This window comes from Heterodontus francisci, chromosome 5, assembly GCF_036365525.1.
Source record: "Heterodontus francisci isolate sHetFra1 chromosome 5, sHetFra1.hap1, whole genome shotgun sequence".
NCBI classification, from domain to species: domain Eukaryota; kingdom Metazoa; phylum Chordata; class Chondrichthyes; order Heterodontiformes; family Heterodontidae; genus Heterodontus; species Heterodontus francisci.
Genome location: NC_090375.1, coordinates 171445789 through 171469671, shown reverse-complemented (window position 1 = coordinate 171469671; position 23883 = coordinate 171445789). Strand labels below are relative to the sequence as shown.

Here is a 23883-nt window from a genome sequence, read left to right as displayed (position 1 = left end):
CAGAAGAAGGAATACGTCCTTTCCTACTTTTGGCAGGTGGGATATCAGAGAAGACTTGCCTCAATGCTTCAATTGTGCTAGTGCCCTACTAGCTGGCTCAGAAGTAGCATTGAAGAAAGACTTGGTGCAAGTTGTGTATACTCAGTGAAAAAATAGAGGGGTACGTACAGTAAGTTGTTTAAAAAATGATGAAGCAAGAATTTGAATACACCTAAGTGTCTGCCTTGCTCAACAATTTTCATTGTATAAGTAGCATGGTCTCTGAGTATGTTGTTTCTACAACTCATGGAGCTACCATCCATTATAGACATTGAATCAAAGCTCAACTCCTTTGTGGTTGAACTTACTGTTGTCATGCTAGGCCCCCACCTGCCAAGACTTGAGGCACATTCATTTTGTCAAGAACATTGATTTTGTCATGACATTGATTTTAAACTGTTACTGGAGTGAAGAAAGGACTTGTTAAACAGATCAGCCGTGGCTGCAAAAGACATTTGCACATTAACAGACGGTGATTGGAAGGACAAAGGACCATTCCCTGACACATTCAATCCACAATGGACCTTGATCACCAGGTATTGTGTGTAAGAGGAGCATTACAGAGACATGGTCAGTCCAGTTATTCACATGACTAACCTGCTTGGCAACCTGGGTTTTTTCTGAATTGTATAAACAGTTTGAACTGAGAGTGTCTGCTTGCTCCTGGACTGAGAAGATCTCTCCTGTCTGCTCCCATCTCTTACTCACAGGCCTCTGAATCCACTGAAGACACATGAACCCTAAGAGAGAAAAGACTCCTACAGTGAACAAGGTTTAAGAAGAATACTGGGCCCCAACAAAAAGCAAGATCTACCTACAATCAAGGACTCTACAGTGAGCTCGAAGAACTGTAACAAAAACTCTTCAGATATTGTCTCAAACTTTTCCACTTTATTTTTCTTTTCTGCCTCTATTTGCATGTATGTATCATGTATGTATGCTTTTGTGGGCGCATCGTGTATCTGTAGGCGTTAGCCAAATTAGAGTTTAAGCTTAATAAAATTTCAACTTTTCTTCTTTAAACCTGAGAAAGCCTGTTTGTGCTGGTTTCTTTGTCTTGTAATTGGAAAGCGGTGAACAAGGATTCACCAAGGGGGATCTAAAAACAGAGTGTTTAAAATTAAATCCTGTTATGGTAAGACCAGGTGAAGGCTGAGAGGGACCCCTAGACACCTTTTTCACCTGGTCATAACAGAAATTTGGGTGCTAGCGTCATAGAGTCATACCCACAGACAAAGAAGAGAAATTGGAAGTGGGAAGCAAAATTGTTACCAATCAAAAAAGAACAAGATTTCAATATAATGTATAATATAAAATAAAAACAAGAAATGCTGGAACCACTCAGCAGGTCTGGCAGCATCTGTGGAAAGAGAAGCAGAGTTAACGTTTTCGGGTCAGTGACCCTTCTTCGGAAGATTTCAATATCGGTTTTCTTGTGGTTCTGTGTGCTTGAATACTAACATGTTTGCAACTGAATCTAGTAGCTCCCCAAGCCAGGCTGAAGTAACTTGGGATAAGTTAAAAGGGTTGTCTATGGAGGTGTTGAGAAAAATGGCTGAGCAGTGTGGGATCACTTAACATGGCAAGGCTTGGAAGTCTGAACTCCTAAGACTAGTGGCCAACCATTCTGATGAAGCAGAAACAGGGTTAGAAGCAGACTCCGACAGGGTATTGTTAGCAAAGATACAATTGAAACAGAGGAAACTTGAATTTGAGGAAAGAGAGAGGGAGAAAGAAAGAGCCTTCCAGAAGGAACATGAAGAAAAACAAAGACAGGAGAAGGAACGAGAGAGAGAGAGAGAGAAAGAATATTCCAGAAGGAATGCGAAGAAAGAGAGCTGAAGTGGCTTGAATTAACTGGGGGTGGGGGGGAGGGGAGCAGGGTAACCTCAGTGAAAGCATAGCCAATATGGAGGAGCATAATTCAGGACTGGGACAGAATTGTTAAAACTAGCTCAGCTAATTCCAAAATTCAATGAGGAAGATGTAGAAGTATTTTTGTGTCCTTTGAGAAACTGGCATGGCAGCTAAAATAGCCAGCTGAGACCTGGCCTCTTTTACTACAAAGCAAGCTAACTGGAAAAGCCCATAAGGTTTATTCCCTGTTGCCAGATGAGAGTTCATCAAATTATGAACTGATCAAAAATGCTATCCTTGGGGCATATGAATTAGTACCCGAAGCCTATCGCCAAAAGTTTAGAACCCTCAAGAAGCAAGCTAATCAAACTTATCTAGAGTTTGAAAGAAGTAAGCAGCTGGCTTTTGACCAGTGGCTGAGGGCTGTTTAAGTACAGCTCAGTTATGAGAATCTCAGAGAAGTAATTCTGTTAGAGGAATTTAAACACACTCTCCCATTCTCAATAAAGATCCATTTCGAGGAGCAGCGTGTCCAGAGAGCCTGGCAAACAGCTGTTCTGGCCGATGAGTTTGCTTTAATTTATAAGTCGGTTTCCCAGGGGAGAACCTTTCCTAGTCACCCCCACGAATCCGAAAAGGACAAATTTGACAGGAGCCCAAGCAATCCTGAGGGAGAAAGGAAAGCAGGAAATAGAGGGGGCCCTCCGTCAGCCAAAAAGGAAGGTGCTGTGAGCAAGAGTGAGACCCGGAGACCTGTTTGCTTCCATTGTAATAAAACAAGGCATCTAAAAGCTGACTGCTGGAAACTAAAGGGAAAACCTGTAGAGGTAATCGAGGCACACCCGCTCAGTGAAGAAGAGAACCTGATGGAAAGCACAGCAGAACAAGCTGTGGCTTTAACTGCAGTAAGAGTGAGACCCAGGAAGCTTATGGTTGCAAGTGCAGGAAAATTTAGATTCCTGAGGGTTATCAGGGTTTTGTGTCTGAAGGGAAAGTAACCCCATACGCCTCGAGTTCGGCAAGCAAGCCCATAGTAATTCTCAGGGACACAGAGCGCACTAGATCCCTTTTACTGGGAAAAGGCCTGACCTTTCCCCCAGAGAGTGCAGTGAACACCAGAATGGTGGTGAATGGTATTGGAGGGCAGTGTATGCCTGTACCTGTACACCGGGTGCACCTGGAGTGTGACCTAGTTTCGGGACCGGTGACCGTAGGAGTTGTCCCTTGTTTGCCTTTAGATGGGGTTGATCTGCTCCTAGGTAATGATCTGGCGGAGGTGAAGGCGGTACCCCCCAAGTCGTGAAAGAAAGACCGCAGGAGATCTGAGAGACAGGGCAGTGGCAGGAGACGAACCCCTGCAGATTCCCTGAATGTGTAGTGGATCAGGCCATGATAAACCAGCTCCCCCAGAGGAGACTGCATTAGCACTGCAGGCAGATGACCAGATCTGTCTGTCTGAGACTTTCTTTGGAAAGTTAGGAGACCCAAGAAATGAATTAAATGGATTTTCCCTAGCTGAGGTTCAGCGAGCCGACCCAGTATTGTGAGAATTAGCACAGGCTGCCCAGTCTGAAAGTGAAGCAGAGGGAGTCCCTGATTGCTACAAGTTAAAGAATGAGGTACTGATGAGGAAATGGAGTTCTCTTCACAGACCTGAGAGCAAGGAGTGGACAGTAGTTCAGTGGTGCCGCACAGTTACCGGAGAGAAATATTAAGGGCCTTTGAGACTGCAGTGACTGTATATGCTGGTATACGAAAGACCAAAGCCCGCATAAGACAGCAGTTTGACTGGCCAAAACTCCGCAAAGATGTGGTGGAGTACTGCAGAAGTTGCCACATGTGCCAGGTTGAGGGGAAACCCCAACCTACAGCAAAACCTGCACCCCTAAGTCCTGTACCGGTGTTAGGAGGACCCTCCAGCAGAGGGCTGGTGGACCCCCGCCGAGAACAAAAGGGGACAGGCAGGCACAAGGCTGGCAAAAGTTTAGAAAGAGCAGAGGGAAAAAATGACCAAGAGGGTGGGTTAATGGAAGTCCGGGAGGAATCCCGGATGAAAACCTCTACTGTCCAGTCAGCCAACCCTGAAAAACGTGAAACTTCAGACCTCACGTCCTTCTATGTAAATGCAGACACTAGAAGCACCCCACCAGAGTTGCGAACATTTACAGGAACCTGCAGAGACAATGAAAGACTTCTAGGGGACAGAGAAACCGTGAGGGTGATGCCTCACGTAGTCAAAATGCCATAGCAGAGTGCAGTAGAGTCTGCACAAATGCCTGCAGGTAGGAGTGTCCTCTGGGACAAAGGGAAGATTAGCAAAGAATCCTCCCCCACAGTGAGAACCAAAAAGAACCACACATCCCCCATCGTCAAAAGCCTTTGCAGGACTCAGCAAAACACTGAAAGAGAGTTCAGGATAGATCCGCCGACTACTGGCTCTTCTGAAAAAAAATTATCTCAGCAGGAGCAAAGACCATCGGCAGCTATGGAAATGGGCAAATGGAAGAGAAACATCCCCAAAATAGAACCATGTGTTTACTGGGATGCCAAAAAAGGGGTGATTTTAATTAGTTTTAGGATTTGTGAATGAGTGAGAGGAATGCATTGGTTTTTGCTGTATCTTATATTTTCTCTCAACCCTTTTAATGAAATGCGCCTTTAAATCGCATTTCATTCCACTGGGTGTGGAGGTGTCATGCTAGGCCCCCACCTGCCAAGAATGAGGCACATTAATTTTGTCATGAACATTGATTTTAAACTGTTACTGGAGTGAAGAAAGGACTTATTAAACAGATCAGTCGTGGCTGCAAAAGACATTTGCATATTAACAGATGATGATTGGAAGGGCAAAGGACCATCCCCTGACACATTCAGCCCACAATGGACCTTGATCACCAGGTATTGTGTGTAAGAGGAGCATTACAGAGACTGCTAAGGTGATACAATTAAAGACGTCAGACCAGTTAGTCACATGACTAACCTGCTTGGCAACCTGTTTTTTTTCTGAATTGTACGAACAGTTTGAACTGAGAGTGTCTGCTTGCTCCTGGACTGAGAAGATCTCTCCTGTCTGCTCCCATCTCTTTCTCACAAGCCTCTGAATCCATTGAAGACACATGAATCCCAAGAGAGAAAAGTCTCCTACAGCGAACAAGGTTTAAGAAGAATACTGGGCCCCAACGAAAAGCAAGATCTACCTACAATCAAGGACTCTACAGTGAGCTCGAAGAAACGCAACAAAATCTCTTCAGATATTGTCTCAAACATTTCCACTTTATTTTTCTTCTCTTTTCTGTCTCTATTTGCATGTGTGTATTGCGTATGCATGCTTTTGTGGGCGCATCGTGTATCCATAGGCGTTAACCAAATTAAAGTTTAAGTTCAATAAAATTTCAACTTTTCTTCTTTAAACCTGAGAGAGCCTGTTTGTGCTGGTTTCTTTGCCTTATAATTGGAAAGCGGTGAACAAGAATTCACCAAGGGGGAACTAAAAACACTGTGTGTTTAAAATTAAAGCCTGTTACGGTAAGACCAGGTGAAGGCTGAGAGGGACCCCTGGACACCTTTCTCACCAGGTCGTAACACCAGTTATAGAAATACCATGTCACACTTAGTGTAAAAATAACAAAGTCTTCCTGATTAGAATGAGCTTTTCCAAAGCGAAGTTTCTTGCTGACTGGGATGAGGTTTTTCATAGCAAAGCAATATTTTTAGGCTGCCTATTCCTTTTGATGGTTGAATACAATTCTTGTATTATAAGACACTAAATTATAAAGGTCTGGGAAGCAATTGTCCTTTAGCTCTGGGAGGTGCAGTTAATCCGGTCCAGACTGATGAAATTAATTTTTTCCTCTGTTGCCTTAAGACTCTTGGGCGAAACAAGTTCAGGTCGTCTCAGTTCAAATCACGGCATAAATTAGCAGTCTCACTTGGAGAGACTGTCAGGATGATTTGCTCAATTATCAGTTAAAAATAGTAGTGTTTTGGACAAAGAACGAGTGAGGTGCAGTAGGAGGTTGTTCAAGATTCACGTATAACCCCACCTAATAAAACAATTGATATGCGTTAAGGCTGCTTCATCAATAAAGACATTTAACAGTATAAATTTGTCTTGTATTGGGATTTTCACTGCCAGAGAATATCATATAATATCAGGGCCCTCCCTAACGCAAGAAGCCATTTTAAAGGAGATGGGTAAGACCTTATTGAGTAGATGTAGGGCACCTCCCTCATTACAGTCTTGATCCAAACATGGACTCTAGACCTGAATTCCAGAGGTGAACTGAGTGCCACTGCCCTTGCCAGTAAGGTAGTGTTTGACTGAGTTGGCACTACGGGTAAAACTGAAGTCAGTGGGATTAAGAGGAAAACTGTCCCATGGCTTGAGTCATACTTAAAGCAAAAGAAGATATTGGGGAGTTCTACAGGGCAAAATCTTAAGCCCAGATATCTTTAGCTGCTTCACCTTCCCTCCATCGTAAAGTCAGAAGTGAGACTGTTCACGGATGAGCATAGTGTTCAACTCCATTCACAGTTCCTCAGCTAATGAAGCAGTCCTTACTGGCATGCAACTAGACCTGGACAGCATCCAGCCTTGAGCTGATAAATGGCAAATAATAGTCATGCCACATAAATGCCAGATAATGACCATCTCAACAAGAGAGAGTCTAACCAATTTCCCTTAACACTCAATGACATTATCATGGCAGTATTCCCCACTATCAACATCCTGAGGTCACCATTGACTGGAAACTGAACTGGACTAGTCACATAAAAGCTGTGGACACTAGAGCAGGTCAGAGGCTAGGCACTCTGCGGCTAGTGGCTCTCCAAAACCTCTCCAACACCTAAGAGCCACAAGTCAGGCATTTATTTTATTCTTTCATGGGATATGGGCATCGCTGGCTAGGCCAGCATTTATTGTCCCTGAAATGGTGGTGGTGAGCCGCCTTCTTGAACTGCTGCAGTCCATGTGGTGTAGGCACACCCTCAGTGCTGTTAGGAAGGGAGTTCCAGGATTTTGACCCACTGACACTGAAGGTACAACGATATTGTTCCAAGTCAGGATGGTGTGTGGCTTACGAACATATGAATTAGCAGCAGGAGTAGGCCATTTGGCCCCTTGAGCCTGCTCCGCCATTCAATAAGATCATGGCTGAACTGTTGGTGTCTCGAGTTCCACACTCCCCATCTACCCCAGATAACCTTTGATTTCCTTGCCTAACAAGAATCTTATCTACCTCCGCCTTAAAAATGTTTCATGACCCCGCCTCCACCACCTTCTGAGGCAGAGCGTTCCAAAATTGCACAACCCTCCAGGAGAAAAAATTTCTTCTCATCTCTGTCCTAAAAGGGCGACCTCTAATATTAAAACCATGCCCCCTTCTTCTGAACTCACCCACAAGAGGAAACCACTTGGAGGGTCACTTGCGTGGTGTTCCCATGTGTCTGCTGCCCTTGTCCTAGGTGGTAGAAGTCCATCCTGTGCAGAGTTTTCCCCCTGATTCCCATTGACTTCAGTTTTGTTGTGGCTCCAGGATGCCACATTCAGTTGAATGCTGCTTTGATGTCAAGGTCAGTCACTTTCACCTCACCTCTCGAGTTCAGCTCTTCTGTCCATGTTTGTATCAAGGCTGTACTGAGGTCAGGAGCCGAGTGGCCCTGGCGAAACCCAAACTGATCGTCAGTGAGCAAGTTATTGATGAGTAAGTGCTGCTTGATAGCACTGCTAATGACCCCTTCCATTACTTTGCTGACGATTGAAAGTAGACTGATAAGGCGGTAATTGGCTGGATTGGATTTGTCCTGCTTTTTGTGTACAGGACATACCTGGGCAATTTTCCACATTGTCAGGTAGATGCCAATGTTGTAGCTGTGATGGAATACTCTCCACTTTACTGGATGGGTGGAGCTGCAACAACACTAAAGAAGCTAAACACCATCCAGAACATCCACTTGATTGGCACCTCATCCACTTGCCTAAACATCCATCTACTTTCCCATCGGCATACTGTGGCTGTATTGGGTAATATGCAGAGGATACACTGCAGCAACTTGGCAAAGCTTCTTTGGCAGAATCTCCCAAACCCATCATTTTAAGCAATTCCAAAGCAACAAGGGGTTGATATTATTTATAACATTGTTTAACTTTTGAGCATTTTTTTTCAACTTGTCAATGTCTTCTCCATGGACTTGGGCAATCTGTTTAATCTTTAAAGGTGCTACACTTAAGCAGCATGATTACCATGAGCAAGTTAATCTGCTTGTTTTGGATATTTGGAACTGGAATTGGTTTGCAATAGGTTTCCAAATTGCAGTACAATCATTAATATTTTCCCACAAACTGGCACAGAAACTGGCATATATCTGTTTTTGTCTCATTTGCTGAACATGTGATTGTAGTATAATTGCAACTTCATTATGGTTGATATTGGCATGCACTATGATTATTGTGTAGTGATTGACATCATTGTTTAACATATACACTCTGGAATGATCATGCTTGATTGGTAACCTTTGATGGAGCTATGCTAATATGCCTGATCTGAAGAAATTGACTTCTGTTGTAATTGGAAACATCCTTGATTTAGGTGCCAGAAGCTGGCATTATAGTTAACAATCCCTGGTTGCTTACTGTGAAAAATATTACATTATTATCAGACTGCTTATTCAACATCCAGTACTGGATGAGTAGAAATTTACTCCAATTAAATATTGGGAAGACCGAAGCCATTGTTTTCAGTCCCTGCTCCAACCTTCGCTGCCTAGCTACTGATTACATCCTTCTCCCTGGCAACAGTGTGAGATTAAGCCAGTCAATTCGCAACCTTGGTATCACATTTGACCCCCGAGATGAGCTTCCGACTTCATATTCGCATCATTTCTAAGACCGCCGATTTCCACCTCCATAACATCGCCTGGCTTTGCTCTGCCTCGGCTCACCTGCTGCTGAAACCCTCATTCTTGCTTTTGTTATCCCTAGACTTGACTATTCCAATGCACTCCTGGCTGGTCTCCCTCATTCTATCCATCGTAAACTACTCATCCAAAACTCTACTGCCTATGTCTTAACTCTCGCCAAGTCCCATTCACCTGTCACCCCTGTGCTCGCTGACCTACATTGGCTCCCGGTCAAGCAACATCTTGATTTTAAAATTCTCTTCATTGTTTTCAAATTCCTCCATGCCTTTGCCCTCCCTATCTGAAATCTCCTCCAGGCCCACAACCCTCCAAGATATCTGTGCTGTTCTAATTCTGACGCCTTGAGCACCCCTGATTTTAATCGCTCCACCTTTGGTGGCTGCATCTTCAGTTGCCTAGGCCATAAACTCTGGAATACCCTCCCTACACCTCTCACCTCTACCTTGCTTTCCTGCTTTTAAGACACTCTTTAAAACTTATCTCTTTGACCAAGCTTTTGGCCATCTGACTGAATATCCCTTATGTACTCAGTGCCATATTTTGTTTTATAATGTTCCTGTGAAGCACTTTGGGATGTTTTATTATGTTAAGGATGCTATATAAGCTAAGTTGTTGTAGTTATGTTAGGTAAGAAGTGAAGAAAATGCAGCAGCGCTTCAGACTTTCAAAGGCCTGTACTGTGGAAGTATAGGTTTTGTGTGAGAATAACCTGCTTTACCTCTGAGCAGATTTATTTCTGAGCTGATTGCTATATTTCTGGTTCTTTTTGCTAACTTTTACCACAGTGAGTGTGAAATTCTAATATTTGTATTATTCCTATTGTTGAGTGCTTATTACATGTTGCAGTAACTTGGGACTGTAAATCATGTTGATTTTTGAGTCACGTCTCCCTCTGCATTTTTATGAACAACTTTATTTTTTGTTTTGTATTTTTTCTTTCTCCTCTTGCCGCCTATACCAAACAAGATCCCTGGCTGACAAGCCAAACGATGGATCCAATTTCCAGTCTCATGCTCTCTATAATGCATCCAAAGCTGGACAATTGGAACAATCCCAAGTAGTTCTCTTCTCCCTTCCCCAGGTGGCTAAGTGCCTGGCCTCCACTCTTGTCTGCTCCATGGGTTTACTGTAAGTTTTTTTTTTCTGGATTTAGCTTTATGCTTCTTCAAAGGTATGCTGCATTCTGTGACTGAAAGAATTGGGAGGGACCCTTCCTGGACCTCTGTTAATGGATTTCTTATCTAGCCAACAGGATTTGTGCCATAGAATCCAAGGCATCTTCCTGCCTGAATCCTGGTTCTCCGAGGGGATGTCACTCCTCTCAGCTGAGATTAGAAAGTCATTGCGTGGGCAATCATGGACACAAATCCAATTTCAAACTTGTAGTGGCATGGCATGTTGGAGTTTCTGGGCACTGCACCTGCTTACAACTGTCTTTTCAGAAGTGGATGGGTTTAACAGGATCTGTGAGCTTCCAGGCAACCCTATTGCAAATTTCCACATCTACTGACATTTACTGTTACATCACTGGAGAATTTCAGTTACTCTAGTACAATATTTATAAGCCAGGGGAATGTCTTGTGAATGCAAAATTAAGATAGTCATTTGGTAGTACAGAACTTGAGTATTGCTGAAAATAGAGACATGTTGTTGAAGCTTGCATTCATCGGGACAATCAGAAAGAATACCAATGTAAGGGAAAAATATCTTTATACTGTATGAGAAGAGAGCGCTGATTGGTTGGCAAGTGAGCGCTGATTGGTGGAGGCATTTCCATGGTGAATGCTCCAGTTTACGGTGGCTAACAGTTAACTGCCAAGTAATTATGCTGACAATCAATTTAAGATTGTCCGTAGGGCTTGCAGTGTGGCGCATTTGCGCGTACTGGAAGCTACATCTATCAATACGCAGGGCTCTGTTCTTTGCAGACAGAAAGAACATGTACAAACATTGCGCCTGTTTCAGCTAAACAAAATAAGTGACTGCCATTCACTGGTTCATTCCTCAGGGCAGTGCCTTGACCAATCAGAGTCAAGCTGCCTGGTTTAAATTTCAAGCAAAGCTTGGCAGTTAACTGTCAGTCACTGTAAACTGGTGCATTCTCCTTGGCAATGCCTCTACCAATCAGAGTTCACTTGCCAACCAATTAGCACTCTCCTCATACAGTATAAAGTTGTTTTTTCCCCTTACATTGGTATTCTTTTTGATTGTCCTGATCAGTGCAAGATGAAAGCTTTGACAGCATGTCTCTGTTTTCAGCAATACGCAAAATTAAGCGTTATGTTGGCGAGGCTGCTTAAAGGGAGGACTTATGAAGGGCAAATACTCCAGTTATCTCCTACCCGACTTGAACTATGTAAAGAGGAGGGTAGAATGGGAATATAGTACTACAAATATAATAGATAATTATATATGACAAAAAGGTTGACAATTTGCATTTGTTTAGCACTTTTAACATACTTAAACATTCCAAGATGCCTCAGAGGAGCATAATTGGACACAAAATTGACACCAGTCAATAAAGGAGACATTGAGACAGGTGACCAAAAGGTTGGTCAAAGAGGTTGATTTTAAGAAGTGTTATAAAGGAGAAGAGCATTGAAGAGGTTTCAGAAGAGATTTGCAGAGATTAGGGCCTAAACAGCTGAGACATGCCAGCCAATTGTGGGACGAAGAAAGTAAGGGATGCACAAGAGACCAGAATTGGAGGAAGGCAGTGTTCTCAGAGTTGTAGGGATTGAGGAGGCTTCAAAGATGCGGAGGGGTAATGACATGGAAGGATTTGAACATGAAGATGAGAATTTTTTAAATCAAAGCATTGCCGGACTGGGAGCGAATGTAGGTCAGTGAGCATGGGGGTAATGGTTGATTGGGACTTGGTGCACATTAGGATATTGGCATGGAACTGTATTTATTTTCTCCTTGGATTAAAACAGTGTGCCTTTAAGACTCTGTTTGAAACGGTTTGCCTTTAAGACAGAAAGAGAGAGAAGCTTCTGGATTTCTGAGGCACAGTGTGCCAACTGCACTTGTTACCTAGATGACAGCAGGAGAGAGAGGTCACATGGTATAATGTTTTGATTTGACTGTGTGTAAAACTGGCAAAAAAAATGGCTGAAACCAGTTTTGAGAGACTCTCCAGTGAGGCGTGCTACTAAAGAAAAGAGCTGTCTGTTCTCTCTCAGCAGAAATTCTACAAGGAGCTACAGGCCAAGTTAATTGCCTAAAGAGAAAAAATGCCTTTATGTTTGAAGACACTGTCTGTATTGCTGAAGGGAACAAAACTCCTTTTCTTTCCTTTATGCCAGGAAGTATTTACTTCAAGATTGAATCTCTCTTGACTGTATTTTCTGGAATACGCTGGTGGTTTTGATGCCTGCTGCATCCGAAGTGTTTTGAATGCCTATCTATTGAAGGACTATTTCATCAAATCCGTGTGAAAACTTCGAGAGGCATTTGATTATTTTCACACGAGGATACCTCACCCATCAGGAATGTAACCCAAAAAGACTGACTTATTTATTTTTAAGCAACAGCTAATTTTTAAGAACATAATCTTTGAAAAAAATGCTACCGGTTAACCTTGATTTTTGAATGTATGTGTGTGAATGGGGGAGTAAGATTAAAATAAGTTATAAGGTCCTTCGACGTAGGTTTATCTCAATGGTGTTTAAGATTTAGTTTTAATAAATAGTTAATTTGTTGTTGTCTAAAGATACCTGGTTTGGTCTGTTTTATTCCGGGGTTTACTAGAGTGTTTAATTTGACTGTTTTTCCGGTTGGGTGGGAAAACTTTAATAATATGCTGCGATCTGTGAAGTGATGGGGCTGAATTGACGGTGCATTGCTCCAGCCTTGGTCGTAACAATATGGGCAGCAGAATTTTGGATGAGCTCAAGTTTATGGAGGATGCAAAATGGGAGACCAGTAAGGAGAGCATTGGAATAGTTGAGTCTGGAGGTAGCACAAGCAGGGATGATGGTTTGAGGGTTTCAACAGCAGGTGAGCCAGGGCAGGGATGGAGATGGGTGATTTACGGAGGTGGAAGTAGGCAATATTATTGATGGAGCAGAGATGGTTTGGAAGCTCAGTTCAGGATCAAATAGGATGCCAAGTTTGTGACAGACTGGTTCAGCCTGAAGACAGTGGCCGGATGGAGGGATGGCATTGGCAGGGAAGGAACAGAGTCTATGGCAGGGGTCAAAGACAATGGCTTTGGCCTTCCCAATATTTATTTGGAGGAAATTTCGGCTCATCTAGTACTGGATATCGGACAAGCAAGCTGACAATGCAGAGATAATGGTGAGGTCGAGAGTATTGGTGATGAGACGGAGCTGGGTGTCATCACCGTACATGTAGAACGATGTGTTTTCGGATGATGTTGCCAAGGGGTAACATGTAGATGCGAAATAGGAAAGGGCCAAGGATGAACCCTTCAGGAACTCAAGAGGTAATGGTGCAGGAGCAACAAGATATACCATTTCAGGACAATCTTTGGCTATGACCGAGCAGATAAGAATGAAACCAAGCAAGGGCTGGCCATCTCAGTTGGAAAATGATGTGGTTGTCTGTGTCAAGGGCTGCAGGCAGGATGAGGAGGAGGGATAATACACCATGATCACAGTTACATAGGATGTCATCTTTGACTTTGTTAAGTGCTTTGACAGGCGGAAAACTGATTGGAGAGATTCAAACATGGAGTTGTGGGGAAGAGAGACACAAATTTGGCATAATTTGTTCAAAAATTATTGATAAGTTGTACTTCACAGCAGCTGTTTACTGGTAATCAATGATTATGACACAATAATTAATCTGCATTTTGGAGGTCTTCGTTCATATGTTCTGTCATTGACGTACAAAGGAACATCGTTTGAAGTTAATGCTGTTAAGCGAAATTGAGAAATTATACATGTTTTAGTAAGGGTGTGATACAATAGTGGAATAGATTGTCAGCCAGAGTGGTGGAGCAAAAATCCTTAGCCAGGCTTAAAATAACTATTGGAATTCCTGTTTGCTTTTAAATGCTGAATCACATTGTAAGGAAACTGATGAGGTGGGCTTGGAAGCATTGGCTAGATGGTATTCTCCTGCCTACAGCATTTATGTGCTGATATATATGTGGTAGCTTGAAATTAGTCTTGGGTGTCATGTTCCCCTTTTTTCAAAAAAAATTATAGATCTGAAAGTGAGTACTTCCATTATATATTGGTATTTTGTTGCCATCTGTTGATACTGCTATATGTCAAAATTGACACACTTTGCACCAGTTAGAGTGATTTACAACTGCAGAAATCCACATTTCATTCTCCCGCCCTGAACTGGAAAACTTTATCAACTTTGCTTCTAATTTCCACCCTTCTCCGACACATCCCTTCCCTTCCTCGACTTCTCTGTCTGCATCTCTGGGAATAGGCTGTCTACTAATATCCATTATAAGCCCACCGACTCCCACAGCTACCTCGACTACACTTCTTCACACCCTGCTTCCTGTAATGACTCCATTCCATTCTCCCAGTTTCTCCGTCTCCGACGCATCTGCTCTGGTGACGCTACCTTCCATGACAGCGCTTCTGATATGTCTTCCTTTTTCCTCAACTGAGGATTCCCCCCCCACTGTGGTTGACAGGGCCCTCAACCGTGTCCGGCCCATTTCCCGCACCTCTACCCTCACCCCTTCCCCTCCCTCCCAGAATCACGACAGGGTTCCCCTTGTCCTCACTTTCCACCCCATCAGCCTCCATATCCAAAGGATCATCCTCCGCCATTTCTGCCACCTCCAGCGTGATGCCACTACCAAACGCATCTTCCCCTCCCTTCCCCTGTTAACATTCCAAAGGGATTGTTCCCTCCGTGACACCCTGGTCCACTCCTCCATTACCCCCACCACCTCATCCCTTTCCCATGGCATTTTCCCCTGCAATCGCAGGGGGTCTAAAACCTGCCCATTTACCTCCTGTCTGCTCACTATCCCAGGCCCCAAACACTCCTTTCAGGTGAAGCAGCGATTTACTTGTACTTCTTTCAATGTAGTATACTGTATTCGCTGCTCACAATGTGGTCTGCTCCCCACAATGTGGGGAGACCAAACGCAGATTGGGTGACACTTTGCGGAACATCTCCACTCAGTCCGAAAGCATGACCCCGAGCTTCTGGTTGCTTGCCATTTCAACACTCCCCACTGCTCTCATGCCCACATCTCTGTCCTGGGATTGCTACAGTGTTCCAGTGAACATCAACGCAAGCTCGATGAGCAGCATCCCATTTACCGATTAGGCACACTACAGCCTGCCGGACTGAACATTGAGTTCAATAATTTCAGAGCATGACGGGCCCCCCATTTTACTTTTTATTTTTAGTTATTTTTTCTTTTTAAAAATTTTTTTTGTGTTTGTTTTATTTTATCTTAGTTTGTTCAGTTTGCCTACCCACTGTTTTTTCATGCTTGTGGCTGTTCAGTTTTCAGTCCGTTAACACCTTATCTGTACTAATGCTTTGTCTTTCAACACAGCATTAACATATTGTTTGCCTTTGCTCCATGACCTTCTGGTCGGTTATTCTCTGTGACCTTGTCCTATCTACACCTCTTTTGTTATCTCTTGCCCCACCCCAACTTTACTTGCTTAAAACCTTTCACATTTCTAATATGTGCTAGTTCTGAAGAAGGGTCACTGATCTGAAATGTTAACTCTGCTTCTCTCTCCCCAGATGCTGCCAGACCTGCTGAGTATTTCCAACATTTCTTGTTTTTATTCCTGCATTTATTACGTATTTTTGCTGTGATAGAAGGACCTGAATTATAGAAAATAGAGGCATCTAGGTGTCTTAAACCTTTAGACTTAAATTTTAAAATAATTTTGTGTTTGCACTTTTCTCCATCAGTTTCACATGGTGCCATCATTCCCACAACACAATATAACTACCCAACCCGGATTAGGGGATGGTTGCTATCTGCTATTCAGTAAGTTAAATTTGAGTACTGGTGAGGAATAATGTGGGGAAAAACCATTTGACCAATGTAACCCATCCTAGTTTTATACTGTTTCATTTACATATTCATGATCTGAATAAACATAGGTCATTCAGCCCTCGAGTATTTTCTGCCATTCCTCTTTGGCCTCCTTATCTCGAGAGACAATGGATAAGCGCCTGGAGGTGGTCAGTGGTTTGTGAAGCAGCGCCTGGAGTGGCTATAAAGGCCAATTCTAGAGTGACAGGCTCTTCCACAGGTGCTGCAGAGAAGTTTGTTTGTCGGGGCTGTTACACAGTTGGCTCTCCCCTTGCGCCTCTCTTTTTTCCTGCCAACCACTGTCTCTTCGACTCGCCACACTTTAGCGCCGTCTTTATGGCTGCCCGCCAGCTCTGGCGAACGCTGGCAACTGACTCCCACGACTTGTGATCAATGTCACAGGATTTCATGTCGCGTTTGCAGACGTCTTTAAAGCGGAGACATGGACGGCCGGTGGGTCTGATACCAGTGGCGAGCTCGCTGTACAATGTGTCTTTGGGGATCCTGCCATCTTCCATGCGGCTCACATGGCCAAGCCATCTCAAGCGCCGCTGACTCAGTAGTGTGTATAAGCTGGGGATGTTGGCCGCCTCGAGGACTTCTGTGTTGGAGATACGGTCCTGCCACCTGATGCCAAGTATTCTCCGGAGGCAGCGAAGATGGAATGAATTGAGACGTCGCTCTTGGCTGACATATGTTGTCCAGGTCTCGCTGCCATAGAGCAAGGTACTGAGGACACAGGCTTGATACACTCAGACTTTTGTGCTCCGTGTCAGTGCGCCATTTTCCCACACTCTCTTGGCCAGTCTGGACATAGCAGTGGAAGCCTTACCATGCGCTTGTTGATTTCTGCATCTAGAGACAGGTTACTGGTGATAGTTGAGCCTAGGTAGGTGAACTCTTGAACCACTTCCAGAGCGTGGTCACCAATATTGATGGATGGAGCATTTCTGACATCCTGCCCCGTGATGTTCGTTTTCTTGAGGCTGATGGTTAGGCCAAATTCATTGCAGGCAGCCGCAAACCTGTCGATGAGTCTCTGCAGGCACTCTTCAGTGTGAGATGTTAAAGCAGCATCGTTAGCAAAGAGGAGTTCCCTGATGAGGACTTTCCGTACTTTGGACTTCGCTCTTAGATGGGCAAGGTTGAACAACCTGCCCCCTGATCTTATGTGGAGGAAAATTCGATCAAATTCCATCAACCTCACTTGGTTCCAAAGCCCTTCATACCCTTGTCTAACAAAAATCTATCAATCCGTTTTGAGGTTTTCTGTTGACCTAGTCCTAACAGCCTTTTGGGGAAGAAAGTTCCAGATTTCCACTAATTTTTGTGTGAAGAAGTGGTTCCTGATATCACCTCTGAAGGGCCTAGCTCTAATTTTATTTTGACCTCTTGTTCTGGACTTTCCCAGCAGACGATTTCTTTCTATCCTACGCTATCAAGTCATTTAATCATCTTAAACATTTCAGTTAGTTAATTCCTTAATCTTCTGTTTTCAATGAAATACAAGCCAAGTCTTTGGAACCAGTCCTCACAATTTAACCCATTTAAACCCGGTATCATTCTGGTGAATCTATGTTTTCTTCTCTCTCCCGTTTAACTATAATCCTGTATCTGTTATACCCAGTTCCTATTTTTGACACGATATTCCTTTTGGAAGTTGTGTCATTTTGTGCAAGTATCCTACAGCTTGATCAAAGGTGACTCATAGTGTGTTGAAATTGAGAACATACCTTAGCTGAAAACTGAGCCTAAAATCTTATCTAAGGGGTTATGTAAGTGCAAATTTCATCTGTGTTTCCAGTAAGTGATAAAGGAGTAGCTCATATTTATGTATGGGTTTGTTTGATCTTGATTTTTTTTTATCAGACGTAGTACGTAATATAAATAAGTTAGTCATAAACATCGAATCATATATGAATGGAAAAAATTGATCTAGATTTGCTATTGTGTCACTCAATCTTTTGTGAAAAATAATATATTACTTGAAAGTAATGCCTTTGGAGGGAAATTCATGCTTTTGAAACAAGTTTAAAAATCTCTACATTAAATCCCAACTGTGTGGACAAGCAGTTTGAATATCAGTAAGAAGAGAAAACAAATGATGCATTATTTGGTGTTTTGTGACTAATTTTGATATTTAGCAACATGTGGAGTTGTGCACACACAAGGCAGAGGTTGGCCTTTTGTGGATGGATGTGTAACCCTTTGCTATTATCAGGTAACAACCATTATTTTTATTACTAGGTGCTAAGTTGAGCAACTTAGAGGAGTTCAAAAGAAAAGAGAAAAGTGGTTGTTCAAAAAGAATTTTCAAAAAATCAGTTTGATTTCTATATGTACTCGCTCTCCGCCCCCACCCCCCACACACTTCCACTGGTAGCTGTTATTTTTCACCCATTTGTGATTTGTACTTTTTTTGAACTTCTCGATTGGTGGTTTACATTCTACCTTCCCATTTGGCGATTGGTTATTTACGTTGTTAGGATGTAGGATATTTTACAGATATGCAAAGGTATGATATTAGAAATATGTTATTATGGATAAAATGGATAATAGATATCCTGGACTAGAAATTCCAGGAAGGTTCTTCCAGTTTGCTGCTGTTACTGTGAAGGAGATAGCTGAAAGAGGCTGAAAATGGCCATTTATGCTGTTTCTCTGGGGGTGCAATGGTCTCCTGCTGAAGTTGGCAAGGTGGTTGTCCTGTGGAGTTTCAGGGCCACTGTCTGTAACATACAGTTTTGGTAAACCATTGACCATCCTAATAACCAGTTTGTCGCAAATTTTTATTGTATCTGGTTATGAGGGCTTGACTGAAAATCTTATTTTTGAATTTCATGCCTGAACATTGTCATGCAAAGTTAACAAAAAATATTTTTCTATTTTTATTTCTAGCTCTGAGGAAGGGGTTGGAAGTGTGTATGAGCAGGCTTGACAGGCTGAATGGCCTACTCCTGCTCCTATGTTACTATGTCTCTGTCTTCTGACAGTCAGCTGGGAATTAGAGCACAGAGAACTTCAAACTCTCTGCTGTTCATTCACCAACTCTACAGGTTAGAGCAGTTAAGATGCATTTTACTAATCTGGTATAGAGCAATTTTACTTTCTCCTTCGTTGCGTACATTTTTCAGGATGCTGCTTTTTATATTAGGATTTCTTGATGTGCTGCAGACAAAATCTCTGCTTTCATTTTTTTGCTGGTGGGGGCAGAGGAGAATAAACATTTTATGCAGCTTGATTATCACGGCGTGTTGTGGTGCTGTCCTGATTTGGTTTTTCTTTTAATTGGGATTAAGAAGTGAAACTTGTTTGTCTGTTAACAGTTCCAGTGAAGCCTTGGGCTAAACTTCTGTTGAGCAAACATAACTCCTTTAAATAATTCATAATGTTTATAAAGCATGAAAAAATCCCTGCAGTCTTATGATGAAACAATTTTGAATCATCCTTTTATCATCCTTTTGTATGAGCCAAGTACAGTGGCATATTGTCCAAACCTGTGCTGTATGTTCCCTCGGAAACCAGTCTATGACTAGTGGTGAGTAGGAGAAGCAATGGCAGTTCATTTTGGAGACTTGTATTGCAGACAGTGGCCATAGTGCTGCTCAGCTTAATATTTTTAAGTTGTTGATTGCTAGTGGAAGAATGGCAATATTGGTGATATAGTACTGATTTCTTTAATTTTACATTTTTCAGTGTTAGAACTGTTGCTCATGGCTGGAACACGTTCGCATATTGGCTGCAAGATGTGTGTTTTGTTTGGGGTAAAAATCAAGGACTATGAGACAGAACAAACTTCTGTTTATATATCACCCTTCAGGTCCTCGGGATGTTTCAAAGTGGCAATGAAGTAATTATGAAGTGTGGTCATCATTGTTAATGTTCGCAAAGCCCAATGTACAGCAGTGTGATAATGACCAGTTAATCTGTTAGGTCATGTGGTTGAGGACTAAATGTTGGCTAGGACAGCATGAGAACTCCCCTACTGTTATCTGAATGATACAATTGGATATCTTCCACCCACTTGGACAGGTCAGTGGGGCCTTGCTTTTATGTGTCATCCAGAAGATGGCACCTCAGACAAGGTAGCAGTCTGTTAGTAAGGCACTGAAGTGTCATCCCAGATTGCATGCACAAGAACCCATGATCTTCTTTCTGACTCTGGTAAAAGTGCTGCCATGTACCCAATCTGACATTGTAGAAAATAATTATTGTGAGCTGCAGCAGTGATCTATTTTCATTTAATTAATTACATCTTTTAATCAGCATGAATGCAATATTACCACCACATTTTCTTTCTTTAAAACAGCTCCACCAAAAATATCAATATAAATGTACCAATTTCTTGCTGTCCAACTGCCTTTTTCTAATGGGCTCCGGACTTCAGCGCTCGGCTGTGCAGCATTTTTAAAGATATTTATTGTGCAGTCATAATTGTGTATTTATATGTCCATTATTTTTGACTTTACCAACACAAGTTAATGCCATAGTGGCTGAAACCCCGTCTTGATAACATTGCGTTGAGTTCTGTTGTTTCTATTTTTCCAATATCTATCTTTAAGCTTGTTTTTCTTGGCTTTCAGTGCTAATTTAGCATTCTTGTGAACGGTAGTGGGAGGAGGTTCACACTCGTTAATTGGTAATGAAATTCAGAAGGTTTAGTTATGTGGTAGATTTTGTCATGTAGACTACCATTTGTACACTGATTATCTCAAAATGGCATTCCTGGTGAGATACAAAACCAAATCTTATTGAAGAAAAAATATTAATTTTCATATTGCTGAATTAAACATAGCAATCTAAAGCTATGGTCTATCCCTCTAGGTGCTGATATTAGCCCCAGTATCTCATTAATGTTAACCATGTTCTGTAATGCTGTTGGCAACTGCCACCATACAGAATCATAAAATATTATAGCACACCAGGAAGCCATTTGGTCCATCGTACCTTTTTCTGTCAAAATTCTTCATAATTTTGAACACCTCCATCAAATCTCCCCTTAGCTATCTCTGCTCTACTGAGAACAATCCCAGCTTCTCTAGAGTCATAGAGTTATACAGCACAGAAACAGGCCCTTCGGCTCATCGTGTCTGTGCCGGCCATCAAGCACCTATCTATTCTAATCCCGTTTTCCAGCACTTGGCCCGTAGCCTTGAATGCTATGGCGTTTCAAGTGCTCATCTAAATACTTCTTAAATGTTGTGAGGGTTCCTGACTCTACCATCCCTTCAGGCAATATGTTCCAGATTCCAACCACCCTCTGGGTGAAATTTTTTTTCCTCAAATCCCCTCTAAACCTCCTGCCCTTACTTTAAATCTATGCCCTCTGGTTATTGCCCCCTCAGCTAAGGAAAAAAGTTTCTTCCTATCTATCCTATTAATGCCCCTCATAATTTTGTATACCTCAATCAGGTCCCCCCTCAGCCTTCTCTGCTCTAAGGCAAACAACCCTAGCCTATCCAGTCTCTCCACATATCTGAAGGTCCTCATCCCTGGCACCATTCTAGTAAATCTCCTCTGCATCTTCTCCATGCATTTTCTAGTGTGGTATCCAGAATTGGACACAGTACTCTCACTGAGGTCTAATCTGTGTTTTATAAAGGTTTAGCATAACTTTGCTTTTGCGCTCTATGCGTCTGTAAAGCTCAGGATCCTTAAACAGCCTTATCATCTTGCCCTGCCACCTTCAAACATTTGGGCATATAAATTGCCAGATCTGTCTCTTCCTGCACACCCTTTTAAAGTTGTATAATTTAGTTTATATTGTTTCTCCTCATTCTTCCTTCCAAAGTGTACCATGTCACAGTACTCTGCATTAAATTTCATCTGACAAGTATCTGCACATTTCTCCAGTCTATGTCCTCCTGATGTCTGTTAGCATCTGCATCACTGCTTAATACATTTCTGAGTTTTTTTATACTGCAATAACATTTCCACAATCTTCAAAAGTGGGATATCTACTCTCCGCTGAGGTCACCTTGTTGAGGTTTGCAGTGTGTAATTTGTTGGCGTTCATATGGTGTAAACATTTAATGGTTCCTCAAGTGTGCCTTCAGGAACACATAGAGAACTGATATACAAATGTCAGTCTTTCTATGCTATAGCTTAATGATTGAACATGTTGTTAAATCATTACTGGTGCTAATAAAGCAGATGCTGTGTTCCTCCTAAAACATGATACTCCGTATCATGCAAATCTCTGAAAATGTTGAGAATTGAGTACTTTTTTTTATATCCTGCATGTGATAGTTATTAATTGAGTCTTGCATTCCCACTCTTTTAGTAAAGCAGAATCTGAATTCTTATTTGCTGATTTGCAGAATGAATTACTAGCTGGCTTCAAGGCAGAAAACAGAGAGTGGGTATAAAGGACAGTTATTCAGAGTGGCAGAAGGTGGGAAGTGGCGTTCCAGGGGGATTCATGCTGGGATCACCGCTGTTCACAATTTACATTAGCAATTTGGACTTGGAATCAAAACACAATTTATAAATTTGCAGATTACACCAAATTTGGGGTGGGGCGGGGTGGTGGTGGATAGTCAATACTGATGGGGACGGCAACAAATTACTGGAGGATATTAATAAAATTTGCAGAATGGGCAAATAATTGGCAAATGAAGTTCAACACAGATAAATGTGAGGCAGTACATTTTGGTAGGAAGAATAGGGAGGTCACATTACTTGGAAGGTGCAAGTCTATGTGGGGTAGAGGAGCAAAGGGATCTCAGAGCACAATACACCAATAAGTAAAGGTTGCGCTGCAAGTTAGCAAAGCCATAAAAAAAAAACAAACCAAGCACCAGGCTTTCTTTCTAAAGTGATAGAATTGCAAAGTAGGGAAGTTATGCTAAACCTGTATCGAACCTTGGTTAGACCACACTTAGAGTACTGCGTGCAGTTTTGGTAGTCATATTTATTAAAAGGATATATAGAGACACTGGACAGGGTGCAGAGAAGATTTACAAGGATGGTATCAGAAATACATGGGTATACATATTAGAAAAGGATTGATAGGCTGGATCTCATTTCTCTTGAAAAATCGAAGGCCGAGGGGTACCCTAATAGAGGTCTTTAAAATTATGAAAGGCTTTGATAGAGCAGATACAGAGAGAATGTTTTCTCTTGTGGGGAAGAGCATAACCGGAGGCCATCAATATAAGATAGTCACCAAGAAATCCAATAGGGAATTCAAAAGAAACTGCTTTACCCAAGGAGTGGTGAGAATGTGGAATTTGCTACCGCAGGGAGTGGTTGAAGCGAGTAGTATAGATGCATTTAAGGGGAATGTAGACAAGCATATGAGGGAGAAGGGACTAGAGGGCTACGATGACAGATTTAGATGAAGAAAGATGGGAGGTGTGGAGCATAAGTACAGCATGAACTGGTTTGTTTCTGTGTCATATATCCAATATAATTCTATGATTTCACAATATATAGATAGTGTGTTGAAATGGCTTTCATCACTTTATTACCAGGAAATTTCTTCAGATAGCTGTAAAATCTTTGTTCGGTGATACAGCCAAAAGCTCAGAACCACATGGAAAAATAAGTACTTTAAGCCTGAAAAACATGGTAGTAGGTGAAATCAATGAAAGTAAAGATTTTCATCATCTGGTTAGTGTGACTTTAAATGTAATTAGCTTGTCAGAGTAAAGCATATAACAATTTTAACCTCATTGGGAATATAACATTATACAGGGCCATTGTTAAGATGTTGTTGAAATTTGAAAATTTTAAAGTGAGTAAATATTTGAGTACTGTGTCTTGGGGAAGGGGAGAGACAAAGCCGTGTTGTACAACAGTAATCTAGTTATCAGCAGTCAGCGTGAATTCAGAAGGGGGAAGAACCTGCCTGACCAATTTTCACAACTTCTTTCAGGAACCAGCTAGAACCAGGCCAAATACAATAAGTTAAGAGAGGAAGTGAAGAGCAAAGAGAGAATATGAAAATAGAATTTTTTTTATTCGTTCATAGGTTGTGGGTGTGGCTGGCTAGGCCAGCATTTATTGCCTATCCCTAATTGCCCTTGAGAAGGTGGTGATAAGCTGCCTTCTTGAAC

The 23883-nt window shown here is 42.2% G+C and overlaps 1 protein-coding gene across 3 annotated transcripts in view; it reads left to right on the top strand.

The window, feature by feature from the left end:
* LOC137370131 (suppressor of cytokine signaling 6) overlaps window positions 1-23883 on the top strand; it is an 80572-nt gene that overhangs the window by 15019 nt on the left and 41670 nt on the right. The window contains exon 2 of one of the 3 annotated variants that reach the window (XM_068032339.1): window positions 15697-15775. The exons of the other annotated variants lie outside the window; for them this stretch is intronic. The gene's annotated coding sequence lies outside the window, so the exon portion shown is untranslated. The remainder of the gene's footprint in view (window positions 1-15696; window positions 15776-23883) is intronic. 3 annotated transcript variants of the gene reach the window in all.